The sequence below is a fragment of the Procambarus clarkii genome, chromosome 23 (genome assembly GCF_040958095.1).
Source record: "Procambarus clarkii isolate CNS0578487 chromosome 23, FALCON_Pclarkii_2.0, whole genome shotgun sequence".
Taxonomy (NCBI): domain Eukaryota; kingdom Metazoa; phylum Arthropoda; class Malacostraca; order Decapoda; family Cambaridae; genus Procambarus; species Procambarus clarkii.
This window is the reverse complement of record NC_091172.1, coordinates 29,036,727-29,052,208: the sequence shown is the minus strand read 5'-3', so window position 1 is coordinate 29,052,208 and position 15,482 is coordinate 29,036,727. Positions and strand designations below refer to the sequence as shown.

The 15,482-nt window shown below is 47.0% G+C and overlaps 1 protein-coding gene across 3 annotated transcripts in view; it reads right to left on the bottom strand.

Annotated features, from left to right (window-relative positions):
- The window catches only part of LOC123763980 (extracellular serine/threonine protein CG31145), a 204,188-nt gene that overhangs the window by 162,526 nt on the left and 26,180 nt on the right, over positions 1-15,482 (bottom strand). The window contains exon 2 of one of the 3 annotated variants that reach the window (XM_069330042.1): positions 10,159-10,234. The exons of 1 other annotated variant lie outside the window; for it this stretch is intronic. The gene's annotated coding sequence lies outside the window, so the exon portion shown is untranslated. Of the gene's footprint in view, positions 1-10,158; positions 10,235-14,210; positions 14,374-15,482 lie in introns of those variants that run through there. One more of the 3 variants, XM_069330043.1, reaches the window with a different exon arrangement.

Genomic DNA, 15,482 nt, shown 5'->3' with positions numbered 1-15,482 from the left:
GATGATTGTGGATCAATCGGGTCAACTTTACCGTCGGGGCCCCGCTGGGGAGGTTGGGCGGGAAATGCTAAACACGTTTCCACGCGCCCGCACGCACGCGCGAACACGACTTTAGAAAGGGAAAGGGCACGCCGTCACAACAAGTTGTGCCAATATCGAGGTCATGGCATGGGTTCGAACTCTCATCACTGGACTCCCCCAGGCACACGCCCTACAGACTCACAAGATTTACACACACACACACACACACACACACACACACACACACACACACACACACACACACACACACACACAGGAGCCGAGCAGGAATCTGTACACCAGTTGATTGACAGTTGAGAGGCGGGACCAAAGAGCCAAAGCTCAACCCCCGCAAGCACAAATAGGCGAGTACAAATAGGTGAGTACACACACACACACACACACACACACACACACACACACACACACACACACACACACACACACACACACACACACACACACACACACACACACAGTTTTACCTCACTTTAGAATTTACAAGGTCTTACAGACGTTTGACGTTCCAATGATGTCATTGTGCAAGACGGCCAATATTCGCAAGTTGTCTTGATGGCGTCCAACCCATCACCAAACAAAAGTCTCAATATTGCTCCCCTCCAAATAACCATTCTGGAGACACGGACACTAAGCTTGCTGGAGGTTCAGGAAGAACCTGAACAGAATTAATCTGACAAACAGGAGACGGAGAGTTGTAGCGAGAGGAAGTGTCACAAGATGGTGGGAAGTGACAAGCGGGGTCCCGCAAGGCCCGTCACTTGGGCCGCTACTGTTCCAGATAAGGAAGGATGTCAGTGTTTGTAGTGTCTCGGAGCACACTGAGGTACCTCCGGTGCCTGAGAGAGTACACTGAGGTACCTCTGGTGCCTGAGAGAGTACACTGAGGTACCTCCGGTGCCTGAGAGAGCACACTGAGGTACCTCCGGTGCCTGAAAGAGCACACTGAGGTACCTCCGGTGCCTGAGAGAGCACACTGAGGTACCTCCGGTGCCTGAGAGAGCACACTGAGGTACCTCCGGTGCCTGAGAAAGCACACTGAGGTACCTCCGGTGCCCGAGAGAGCACACTGAGGTACCTCCGGTGCCTGAGAGAGCACACTGAGGTACCTCCGGTGCCTGAGAGAGCACACTGAGGTACCTCCGGTGCCTGAGAGAGCACACTGAGGTATCTCCGGTGCCTGAAAGAGCACACTGAGGTACCTCCGGTGCCTGAGAGAGCACACTGAGGTACCTCCGGTGCCTGAGAGAGCACATTGAAGTACCTCCGGTGCCTCACAGTGAGGACACGAGAGGTGGTGGTGGTGGTGCACAAGGGGATCACACTTCTCGCTCCTTACCGAGACTCCGGCCTGGAATAGATCCAGTTAGACGAGTGACCTTTATTATTAATAGTTAGCTTCAGCGAGGTGCGGCTAGCTGCACCTCCCGCCAGCCAGCCAGCCAGCCCTCCCTGGCGACCCCTCCCCAGCCCAGCCCTCGCCACAGACCGAGACTTATGCCCAGCCCTTCCTAGCCCTGCCCAGTCCTTCCCGAGCCCAACAGTCTCCGTCTCAAGGTAAACCAGGGCTATAAATGATCTACGCTAACACGTGAACAACCGAGACAGACTCCAAGGTGAGAACACATCTATATGACCTAGAGTATTACAGCTGATGAACCTTGGTATCTAATCTTGCACGGGGAAGGTTGTTCCAGGTCACCACCCCCCCCGTGTTCCAGGTCACCACCCCCGTGTTCCAGGTCACCACCCCCGTGTTCCAGGTCACCACCACCCCCGTGTTCCAGGCCACCACCCCCGTGTTCCAGGTCACCACCCCCGTGTTCCAGGTCACCACCACCCCCGTGTTCCAGGTCACCACCCCCGTGTTCCAGGTCACCACCACCCCCGTGTTCCAGGTCACCACCCCCGTGTTCCAGGTCACCACCCCCGTGTTCCAGGTCACCACCCCCGTGTTCCAGGTCACCACCACCACCAGTAGCACCACCACCACTACCACCACCAGTAGCACCACCACCACCACCACCACCAGTAGCACCACCACCACCACCAGTAGCACCACCACCACTACCACCACCAGTAGCACCACCACCACCACCACCACCAGTAGCACCACCACCAGTAGCACCACCACCACCACCAGTAGCACCACCACCACCACCACCACCAGTAGCACCACCACCACTACCACCACCAGTAGCACCACCACCACCACCAGTAGCACCACCACCACTACCACTACCACCACCAGTAGCACCACCACCAGCAGCACCACCACCACCACCACCAGTAGCACCACCACCAGTAGCACCACCACCACCACCACCACCAGTAGCACCACCACCACCACCACCACCAGTAGCACCACCACCACTACCACCACCAGTAGCACCACCACCACCACCACCACCAGTAGCACCACCACCAGTAGCACCACCACCACCACCACCACCACCAGTAGCACCACCACCACCACCACCACCAGTAGCACCACCACCACTACCACCACCACTACCACCACCACCACCACCACCACCAGTAGCACCACCACCACTACCACTACCACCACCAGTAGCACCACCACCAGTAGCACCACCACCACCACCACCACCAGTAGCACCACCACCAGTAGCACCACCACCACCACCAGTAGCACCACCACCACCACCACCACTACCACCACCAGTAGCACCACCACCACCACCAGTAGCACCACCACCAGTAGCACCACCACCAGTAGTAGCACCACCACCACCAGTAGCACCACCACCACCACTACCACCACCAGTAGCACCACTACCACCACCAGTAGCACCACCACCACCACCAGTAGCACCACCACCACCACCAGTAGCACCACCACCACCAGTAGCACCACCATCACCAGTAGCACCTCCACTACCACCACCAGTAGCACGACCAGTAGCACCACTACCACCACTAGCACTACCACCACCAGTAGCACCACCACCACTACCACCACTAGCACTACCACCACCACCAGTAGCACCACCACCACTAGCACTACCACCACCAGTAGCACCACTACCACCACCACTACCACCACTAGCACTACCACCACCAGTAGCACCACCACCACTACCACCACTAGCACTACCACCACCACCAGTAGCACCACCACTAGCACTACCACCACTAGTAGCACCACTACCACCACCACCACTACCACCACTACCACCCCAACCACCACCACCAGTAGCAAGAAAGCGAGACAGGCTCCAAGGTTTTGATATCCTTTGGTGTGTCCTCTGGCGGAGTGACCAAAAATACCTTGAGTTTCTCCGCGGGATCAAATAATAGCGTTATTGAGGTCAGACAAAGGAAGTCTTTCCTGCCCTCCCGTAAATATTTTGAGAAGAATTCCTTCAGCGTTAAATATTTGATATTTCAGCCGTGGGGGGGGGGAGGTTACCTTGAGGTGCTTCCGGGGCTTAGCGTCCCCGCGGCCCGGTCGTCGACCAGGCCTCCTGGGGAGGGGGGGGGATCAGTAAAATAGGGCAATTTGTAACGAGGAAAATGCTTATGAGATTAGAATGAGAAAGAATACTTGAGTACTTTCCTTAGACGTTGATGGGGAGGGGGTTAAGGGGGTTCAGGTGTTAATTCACTAAGCATTGAATGTAGTAAGGAAATGCTAATTAGGACACGTCCGAGACGTTCGCAGACTGGTGGATTAGGATGAGCAAATTAGGATTTTTTTTATATATTTTCTTTATATTCCCGTTAATAACTCACGGTCGATAAGGATTCGGAAAACATTCAGTTTTCCCCCACAATGTTGATGATATAATTAGTTTTTCGTTCCTAAAACACGAATGACGAAAGAATGAGCTTAAGTTCAAAGACGGAAGAGAATAACAAATTCACACATTTCCATAAAATCCTGCAACCCCCCCCCCCCCCCAAAAAAAAAAAAATACCCTGGTAAGATGACAAACAGAAACCCTACGTGATTAGCATTCAACAACCTCGAAAAAGAATTCAAATTCCCTCCAACACCTTGACGGCCAAGTCGAGGCATGCAGTGATCACTCTGCACATACTGTGACTAAGTCAAATATTTACAATGTCTTAAAGCTGGGGTTTGGAGTTTATGAATACAGATCCTCAACTGATTAGCCAACATGTCCCCTCAAAGCTCCATCGCCAGACTGTAGAAATCACCAGCAGCAGCCCTATTAGGCTTCTTGTGAAGTCATACTTCTCCATTAGTATGACTTCACAAGATGTCAGGAACTCGTATATACTTTATACTTATATGGATAGCTAGGAACAGAAGAGCTGAAAGAAACTGGTAAGATTTTTATATTATTTTATAAATTAATAAAACAGCAAATCACAAACAAACTAGCTACAAACAGTGAGATTTTGTTTGAAGTCGTTTTCGTACCATCAAAAACCCTGAACCGAGACACCTTTACTGACAACGTTACGTCACTAGACACACAAAGTCGGTGTCTCAACTTTGATTTCAAGTTCACTAATTCAGAGAATCAATCCTCCTTCACAGAGGCAATTTAGCTTTATTTTTATCTAATTGTTCAGGGATCGAGTACTGTATCCCCAGAGGGGAATCTGGATACCTCCAGTTACTTCCCCCCCCCCCCCTCCTCCCCTATCTTAAGGGATTCAGACCCAGCTAGAAGTACCAGAAAGACGTTAAAACGATGTTTACAACAAAAATTATGCGCGTTTTAATTTGCGCGCCAGAGCTGGGAAGCCGCGAACGGCATAGCCTAGCACCCTTAGCCTACCTTCACACACAAATTATAAAATACTGCTAATCCTACTTTGTTTTTTTGGACCTTAAACCGTAAACAGTTGTTTTTGTGTGTGTGTGGGTGGGGTGGAGGGGGGGGGGGAGGAGAGGTTTAATATTCTCCATACTTCAAAGATTTCGATTTTTGGAGAAGTTATGAAACTAATTTTTTTCTCCATTCGTGAGATGTTTGGACAAAGGAGAATTAGGAGCTGCTCATTACGGCCGCAAAATTTTATTCCAAGGGTAATTAAATTCTCGGTATGTTAATGAACTTGGCATTAAAGACGGAAAAATTGGAACACTCGGCCTTAATTGCCCTATCTTGTAATAGGACGGAAAAAATATATATTTTTTTACACCAAACGTGATGCTAATTACAATGGTCTTCTGTCAGTGAATATAAACAGGAGCTGCCTGGAATGGGCCAAGAGACTTCTTGCCGTTTTCGTAAATAATGATGCTCAAGAGGTGCTGGAGTTCAGTCTACCTCTCATTACCTACTTAAGAGTGGTTAGACACCTGCCTTGATGGAGTTCTGGGAGTTGTTCTACTCTCCAAGCCCGGCCCGACGCCAGGTTTGTCTTGTGAGAGCTTGGTCCAACAGGCTGTTGCTCAGTTTACAAACTTTCCAACTGTTTCCCTAATATGGTAATTACATACTACTTGTGTCCATTTTAAAACAAGCTCACCCTGAAGACACACACAGAGATCACACTAACGTGATGCATCAAATGAACAAATCCACAAGGGCCGTGACGAGGATTCGAACCTGCGTTCGAACCTGCTCCCGGACGCAGGTTCGAATCCTCGTCACGGCCCTTGTGGATTTGTTCACCCTGAAGAACTTACTGAATATCAACTCGCGTCAACAATGTTGTCCTTCAATAAAGTTAATAAATCTGTAACATACAACTTATCCTATACATAAAAAATAGCGATAATGTTCAATTTTTTTTGGTAGATTTCCTGCCACTGTTGTTGCATGGCAGAGGAAGCAATATTGCATTATACTTAAGGGTACAGTGGTATTACGGCTGCATAAGAACAAATCCACAAGGGCCTTGACGAGGATTCGAACCTGCGTCCGAGAGCATCCCAGACGCTGCCTTAATCGACTGAGCTACGACATGGAATAAGAATTTCTGTGTGTACGGCTGTAATCCTACATATCCCTAACCCTCCCCCCCCCTCATACACCTAAATTATAGGCCTTCTTGAGATTATCTTGAGATGATTTTGGGGCTTAGCGTCCCCGCGGCCCGGTCCTCGACCAGGCCTCCTATTTGTTACACCCCAGGAAGCAGCCCGTAGCAGTTTTCTAACTCCCAGGTACCTATTTACTGCTAGGTAACAGAGGGCGTCAGGGTGAAAGAAACACTGCATAGGCATCTCGTACACGAGCCCGTACCAGCCCGTACCCGCACCAGCCCGTACCCGCACGTGCCCGTACCCGCATGCGGATGACCAACACAACCCACACGCGGGTTTACCGAGTCAACACTGAAGAATACTTCTCAAACTCAAAGAACATCGTCTTCCTTGCCACAACAACGTGATGAATCTATGAATACAGATAAGAGATCGAACGAGGGAATCGAACCCGTGTCCTTGATTTTCCTCTTTCAATTGTCACCCAGGCTAAAATATCACTCTCAAGAAACCTTAACGTCATTCAAATTACAATTACAATTAACACCAAGACAATTGTCTCGACTCGTTAAGAGACGTATAACAGTTATCTAGAGACAGGGCCGAGGAGTTATAGGTGGTTATCAGATGTAATTGCTGTGAGACGGTCAACAAGGCTGTTATCTTAAGAGAGCTGTGAGATACAGTCAAGTTCCCCCCTCCCATTTAACTGTGGTTAAGATAACGAGGGGGGAGGGGGGTATGGACCCATTTCAACCCTGTTATTGTTAACTAAGGTTATTTGCACCATTTAATTTTGACAAGATTTCCCTTTTCACTGTCCAGTACTATTATGAACACATTATATAAATTCATTATTGTAAAAAATAAAATAATTACCCCGTTCCCCCCCCCCCCGGTGAAGCATCACTTGGGTAGACATGATAACAATATAGAAAATACCAGTATCTCCCACACTAACAACTGCAGCTAACCATTACCAGCCTCTATGCAACACAGCTGCTGCAACAAGCCGTCCCCTGCGTCACTCCGACAATCTCAAGACAAACAAGCGTCCATGTCAACTTAACCGTAATCTGGTTATTAAGACTCCCGGATATAACGACTCTTGTTAAAGGATTCCTGGAGGCAGACAATATCTATGTCTTCAGTCATAACCTTATGATGGAGATCTGAATACCGTTTTCTAAGAGAAGCAATATTCCAACTGAGTATCTTGATGACACTGTACTTGTTCTTATGAGATTCAGAGGCCGCCATTGTTCTTTTGTACTTTATCAGTCTGCAGTTTCATAAAAGCAAGTATGTCTACATACCTATCTTATTACCATGGATAAATTACCTGAAATCCTTGCACTGTACCCACATTTTGCTTCCAGTAGATGAACGACATATGAGATTCAGAAACAAGTAGTGTATTGTGAGGACTAATAATAAACAGAAGCTCCCCTATGACTGTAATATCCCCATTGGCCAAACTATTATGTATTAACGACAAGACCTACCATTAATGTATGATGACTTACTGTAAATATGTAGCTCTTGTAATAACACTTTCTCTGTAACTAGCTGACATTGTATCTATAAGGTGTGAAGGATTGAAGAAATTGTTTATGTAATAATCTAAGATGAGGTCTGATAAAGACCTCTTGTGCCCTCTGTAATGCTTTTGCGCTACCGCTCACAGGATGAGTATGGGGGGCACAATAAACTAGCCGCCTTCGGCGGCAACAATCAATTGTTAAAGGTTGAAGACGTGCCAGCAGTAAAGGTGTGAAGGTTAAGTCACTCGACGACATGTTATCTTGAGGTTATCTTGAGATGATTTCGGGGCTTTTTTAGTGTCCCCGCGGCCCGGTCCTCGACCAGGCCTCCACCCCCGGGAAGCAGCCCGTGACAGCTGACTAACACCCAGGTACCTATTTTACTGCTAGGTAACAGGGGCATAGGGTGAAAGAAACTCTGCCCTTTGTTTCTCGCCGGCGCCTGGGATCGAACCCAGGACCACAGGATCAGGATGTTGGGACAAGACTCGGTACAGTGGAAGGTCATGTAAAAGAACCGGACTAATATACTAGGGGTCAGATTCACGAAGCAGTTACGCAAGCACTTACGAACCTGTACACCTTTTCTCAATCTTTGGCGGCTTTGTTTACAATTGTTAAACAGTTAATGAGCTCCGAAACACCAGGAGGCTGTTTATAACAATAACAACAGTTGATTGGGGAGTTTTCATGCTTGTAAACTGTTTAATAAATGTAAACAAAGCCGTCAAAGATTGAGGAAAGATGTATACGTTCGTAAGTGCTTGCGTAACTGCTTCGTGAATCCGGGTCCTTGACGTTTAGCGGAGTGGCCGCTCGAGCAAATCACACCCAAACCTAAACCCAGCCCGTCCTCCAAACAAAGATCCAAAAGTGATTCCATGCACCCGCCAAACCCCTTGTTTATGAATGAAAAACGGGTTACACACGACTCACAACTGCTGGAACAGTTGTTCCAGCCGTTCGAACACTTCTGGAACAAGTGCTTCACTGACAAATTTTGTTCGAATCACAACGCAATAAATGCTTCACCCACGTTCGAACACTTCCGGAACAAGTGCTTCACTGACGACTTGTGTTCGAACCACAACGCTGTATATGCTTCACCCACGTACTACAAATACAAATAATCGCCAACAGAACCTAAACACCTAACCTAACGTAACCTATGCCTATATATACACAATATGCTAATATATTATAATATTAATTTATACTTGAGAAAATTCCCGTTTTGAATGAACAGCATGTTAAAATTTATGAATGCGTCTGTGGGGTCGACCGCTGGATGTAATGGACTTGAGTCGAGGACGGGTTGCCTAAACCACACGGGTCGAAAATAAAGCGGAATACATAGATAACCTTTTAAGTAAACTATCTACGGCTCATTCTTGTAGAGTATTAGGTGGCGTCGACTGTATACTGGTACCCTAAGGTACCGATGAACTGGTACCCAAATTCTTCACTTATCTTGAGGAGATGATTTCGGGGCTTTAGTGTCCCCGCGGCCCGGTCCTCGACCAGGCCTCCACCCCCAGGAAGCAGCCCGTGACAGCTGACTAACACCCAGGTACCTATTTACTGCTAGGTAACAGGGGCATAGGGTGAAAGAAACTCTGTCCATTGTTTCTCGCCGGTGCCTGGGATCGAACCCAGGACCACAGGATCACAAGTCCCGCGTGCTGTCCACTCGGCCGACCGGCTCACTTACACAAGGTCCAATGCATATCTTAAAATCTTTGTTCATCACGATTTTTTTTCTTGCAGGATGCACTGGCTTGCACAACACTGTGCAACAGGAAATAAAACATGCCCCGTCACACTCACCCGGTCCTCGGGCTGGACTGGTCCAAACTGTGCTCTACCCCATTAACCCGAAACCAAAACCTAGGCTCGTTCAAGGGGCGGCCAAGCGACCACAGACGCACTCGTCAATAATCCTAGATTAGGTTAGGTGATTAGGGTCTGTTGGCAATTATGTTCGTATAGTACGTGAGTGAGGCAATTAGAGAAGAGCGTTTCGAACAGAAGACGTTCGTAAAAGTCTGTTCGAAGTGTTTACAAGTCATCAGCTGTGAATTAAGGTGTTCGTAAACAGGGGGTTTAGATGGCTGGTTTAACGAGGATTTGACCAATGCCAACGAGGACTGTCACCCTCCCTCAATGTCACCATCGTGTAACAAGTCCAGAACAACCTTTATGGATTTTGAGACTGAATACCTGGTGACTTTCAGAAGCACGAAGCATCGAAGTAACTGTAGGATGAATCTGTTAACGTAGCTCCTTACTGTCTGACAAAAGTACCAGGACCAGTTAAAGTCCCACTCACACTCTCTACAGTTGAGAGGCGGGACCAAAGAGCCAAAACTCAACCTCCCTGCAAGCACAACTAGCTGAGTACTTACCACTAAAGAAATACACGTGGCGACATATATCAACTCCAATCAAAATTCCCCCTTTTGATAAATTCAAAGACTTCCTGGCTAACAATACACCGTATAAACATGATCGAGAGGCGGGACCAAAGAGCCAGAGCTCAACCCCCGCAAGCACAATTAGGTGAGTACATTTCAATACGCACCATACACACACACACACCCACCACCACACTCCCTTAATACACTGAAGAATACAATATCTTACATAGGGAATACACTTGTTGTATTACTGACAGGAAAACTGTCCTCTCTGCTTCCTCCTCAAGTACTCGACGTCTCACCTGCAAGACAGAGAAACAGTCACTATTCACGCTTCATCACCGTAAACAGTTATTCATGTAAATAAGAGAGACAGCGGGCACCCGCATGAGCTCAGCACTATAGTCTGGGGGGTGAATTATTTTAGGTTGTAAAATTGCTCATTCAGGATCAGATGTATTATGAAGGGACTTGGGTGTCACTGTCTGACGCAGTGAACGTGCACGCGCGTGCATACTGGGGGGGGGGAGGGGGAGAGGGGGGGAGGAAGAGAGAGAGAGAGAGACTTCTCCCTCTCCTAATCTCTCACCCCTGCCTCTTCTCTACCCCTACCTCTCACAACTTATTCCCCCTCCCTTCTCTCCCCCGCCTCCCTCCCTCTCTCTCTCTCCCTCCCTTTACCCCCCCCCCCCCATCACCCCCTCACCCCTCTCAACATGGAATATAAACAAACACGTTAGACAATGTTTACTTTGATGAAACTTTGTAAACAACATCGTGGCTCCACTGTCTTATGAACAGCTGAAAAAAATATTAAATTATCTGGAAACCCAAACTCCCATTTCAGAACAAATCCACAGGTTTCGAACCTACGCACGGAATGTTCCTAGATGTGCCTTAACTGTACAACGCCATGGTAAAAAGAACTGCAACTTGGAGTACTACTGCCCTCGCGAGGACCCCGAATTCTTTTACCATGTCGTGGTAGAGTTGACTCAGGCGCAGCTGGGAACATCCCGTACGTTGGTTCGAACCCTCATCACGGCCCTTGTGGATGTGCACATAAAGCCTATTCTCTCCATAAAATAAGGCTTATAATTACTGGGATTAATCTGGACATTCTTCGTTCAAGTGGAAGTATAAGCTGAGCATCATGTTCAAAATTGCAACCCTTAACAAACCATTAACTCCAAACTAGGCTGCTTAGGGAGCTATAAGTGCGGAGACAAGCGGGTTTGAGCAGTGCTCGTCTTAACTATCTTGAGGTTATCTTGAGATGATTTCGGGGCTTTTTAGTGTCCCCGCGGCCCGATCCTCGACCAGGCCTCCACCCCCAGGAAGCAGCCCGTGACAGCTGACTAACACCCAGGTACCTATTTTACTGCTAGGTAACAGGGGCATAGGGTGAAAGAAACCCTGCCCATTGTTTCTCGCCGGCGCCTGGGATCGAACCCAGGACCACAGGATCACAAGTCCAGGGTGCTGTCCGCTCGGCCGACCGGCTCAACTATGTTGAAATGTGTGTTTTATTTCCTGAGATTTATGATAGTCCCTGGTTAATGGTTCCAAAAAAAAAATGGGGCCTAATAGGGGCCCAACTGAATGCCAATATTTGATATATTGCTAATGGTTACAGATACGAATAACAGTATATTCTTATTTAATGCATTTATATACACTTTGATTTTTTTTTTCACCAGAACAAAATAAAACTGTGAGGAAATTTTTTAAACACGAGTGGCCCTTCATAGAACCTTATTATCAATGCTTTAATAACTAATGTTTTTCAAGGCAGAAATGAATGCCTTTTACAGTTATCGATTCCAAGTAAATTTCCTTACAACAGACATTAACACAAATCGGACGATAGTTCGACACACGTGATCTTTCTCCTTTCTTACAAACCGGCACCACATTAGCAACCCTCCACGATACTGGCTCCCAGCTCCAGCCAAATGATTTAATATGCAAATCAAGGGTTCGCTAAGTTTACATTCGCTAACCCTACGTCAACACCCCGAAAAGAAAACCAATTCATCAGACAGTAAGTCTGAGGATTATCAATTTATACATTAGTATTATATTATGGGAACATTGAAGGGTAGCTTAATTATTTTCTTAATGATGCATTTACCAACTAATTCATGTTACCAAACAAAATATGCATATAATCTGATGCAGGAATTTTGTTACAGAAACCATTAAACTAGAAAATCGTAAGATAGATTTGTATTAATATTTCAATACGCTAAATTATATAGTCGACTAACATCCACACAGCCATTACCAAACTATTAACATTAGACCCATGTGTCTACAACCGCTACTAAACGCCCCCCCCCCACCCCACCAGGGGCCGGAGTCACTATCTTCATTGGATAGATACTAAACACTATCTTATCTAAGTGGGCGTCTCACTTCAGGGGGAGCTACTATCTTTACGCCTCACCCTGTTACTAGGTTAATATTCCTTATATATAATATTTACTCGCTCTATAACAAATGGTTCTATAAGAACCATTTATAAAAAAGACATTTGCAAGAAAATATTATTGGAAGGTCACGTGTTTGGCATCATTGGAAAGACCAGAGAAAGTCCTATCAATTGGACAGTTATATCATAATACAAAACTATATTAAATACTACAAACTCTAAATTCACGAATTTGTAATGGTATATTTCATCGTATGTAAAGTGTGTGTGTGTGTGTGTGTGTGTGTGTGGACTTACCTAATTGTGCTTGCGGGGGTTGAGCTCTGGCTCTTTGGTCCCGCCTCTCAACCGTCAATCAACTAGTGTACAGGTTCCTGAGCCTACTGGGCTCCATCATATCTACACTTGAAACTGTGTATGGAGTCAGCCTCCACTACATCACTGCCTAATGCATTCCATCTGTTAACTACTCTGACACTGAAAAAGTTCCTTCTAACGTCCCTGTGGCTCATTTGGGTACTCAGTTTCCACCTGTGTCCCCTTGTTCGCGTCCCACCAGTGTTAAAAGTCTCTCCTGTGTGTGTGTGTGTGTGTGTGTGTGTGTGTGTGTATGTGTGTGTGTGTGTGTATGTGTGTGTGTGTGTGTGTGTGTGTATGTGTGTGTGTGTGTGTGTGTGTGTGTGTGTATGTGTGTGTGTGTGTGTGTGTGTGTGTGTATGTGTGTGTGTGTGTGTGTGTGTGTGTGTATGTGTGTGTGTGTGTGTGTGTGTGTGTGTGTGTGTGTGTGTGTGTGTAAAAATGTGATCATAATGGGATTAAAACAGAGACGAGCAGTTACAACTGGAGTCCACAAATGTGAATTTAAACCAAAAAACAAAAATGCTGCATCATAAAACCTAAGCAATATCTCTCCCAATTATAACAATTATTTGCATTCAATTTTCGATGATTTATATTTAACCTGATTATATTTTCATAGCAAAAAAAAAAAATACAAGTTGGCAACTGTGCCAGTATTGCCAGTGTTTTTAATGGTGTCGTCGGCGAGTTTAAAATTATTAATAAAATACTTAAATTTATCCGGTTTTTATTAAATAAACCTCGCACACTAACTAAAGAAATAAGCTTACTAATTATAATCAAACAAGAAGAAGTGAAAGAAGGTTCTGGACGCCATGAGGCACTACACCTGTGTACTCACCTAGTTGTGCTTGCGGGGGTTGAGCTCCGGCTCTTTGGTCCCGCCTCTCAACTGTCAATCAACTGGTGTACAGGTTCAGGGTAGGACTCCCAGGGACTGTGTAACACACTGCCACATTTATCACCACAAAGCACTAGTGTTGGTACAAGACACACAGAAATCACAATTGCGTGATGCATCAAATGAACAAATACACAAGGGGCCGTGACGAGGATTCGAACCTGCGCCCGAGAGCATCCCAGACGCTGCCTTAATCGACTGAGCTACGACATGGCCAAAAGGAGTTGAAACCGCAGGTTCGAATCCTCGTCACGGCCCTTGTGGATTTGTTCATTTGGTACAAGAACTTTCGAATAGTGTACAACAAATTATTTCGCGTTGTTCTCTCCTCGTTCCTGTACATCACACCATACACAAATAGGGGAGGAAGGGGGGGGGGAGGTGTCAGGAGGGGGGGAGGGAAGTGTCACACTTAGTCTATCTCCTATCCTCTAGCCAGTATAGGGTCTTCACAAGTCGCCGAACCATGTAATTCCCCGCCCAGTTAATGTAGCCACCCAATACAGCTTGGGCAGGTGGTGTAGGGGAGGGTTCCTGGGGCACCAAGGGGGGGGGGGGTAGTGTAGGGTAAGCATCCACTTACCTTATCCCTAACAGCAACACTCTCAACCATAAACCTTGTAATTGCAACCCTCCCTTCTCCTTAAGGAAGCGCTGATGCCATCGAAACAACGTTCCTTCGACCCTTTGGCGGCTCCACAGGTTATCAGAAGAGCTTGACGTACACTTACTACCCAATGACCTTCTACCCTACCCTCGCGGGCCTCGCCATCCCCGCACCGCTTCACACCCAACCAACCGCACCGCTGCTCCGGCTCCTCCAGGCGCCGCGCCGCACACTTTGCTATTTTAAGCTTAGCGCAACAGACCATAAATATCTGACGTGTTAACTAGGGCAGTGAACGAGGCCTCGGTTGTGGGTCGAACCCCTGTCGTCGCCCTGCACTCACGCTGGCTCCTCCTGCTTCACTCTCTGCGCTCACGCTGGCTCCTTCACTCTCTGCACTCACGCTGACTCCTTCACTCCCTGCACTCACGCTGGCTCATCCTTCAACCTCGTTAACACGACGGTACTCAGGCAAGGTTGCGTGTATCCGGGTAGAGTGTAGCTAGCAACTTTGTGCACTCTGCTAACACCCGTCATGCACTCTTTCACATGATCTTCAGTTCGTATTGCATATTCAATTATGTATCTATGGAGGATGCTGCCGATCTTCTGTTTCACGTTACCGACCTGGGGCCAGATTCACGAAGCAGTTACGCGAGTACTTACGAACCTGTATATCTTTTTTTTTCAATCTTTGGCGGCTTTGTTTACAATTATTAAACAGTTAATGAGCTCCGAAGCACCAGGAGGCTGTTTATAACAATAACAACAGTTGATTGGCAAGTTTTTATGCTTGTAAACTGTTTAATAAATGTAACCAAAGCCGTCAAAGATTGAGGAAAGATGTACAGGTTCGTAAAAGTACTTGCGTAACTGCTTCGTGAAGCAGACCCCTGGTCTTTCCTGGTGTTCCAAACTGTCCCAACCTGGTCTATTGAACCTCGGTGTTTGCAACTGTCAAATTGTTGTTGTTACAGGTTTAGCTACTCAGAACGAAGTGTCCATGTAGCACGGGCTATGGTGAACCCGTAATATAAACTGTCAAGTATCCACAAGCAATTAAGTACTACAGGTTAGGTTAGGTTAGGTACAACCCCCAGTAAATAGGAACCTGGGAGTTAAGACAGCTGCTACGGGCAGCTTCCTGGTGATGTGTGTGTGTGTGTGTTAAAGAGAAATATATGTAGTTGGCATAAGAGGAAAAATAGATTTGTTAGAAAGGCGGGGTCCAAGAGCTAACAGCTCGAC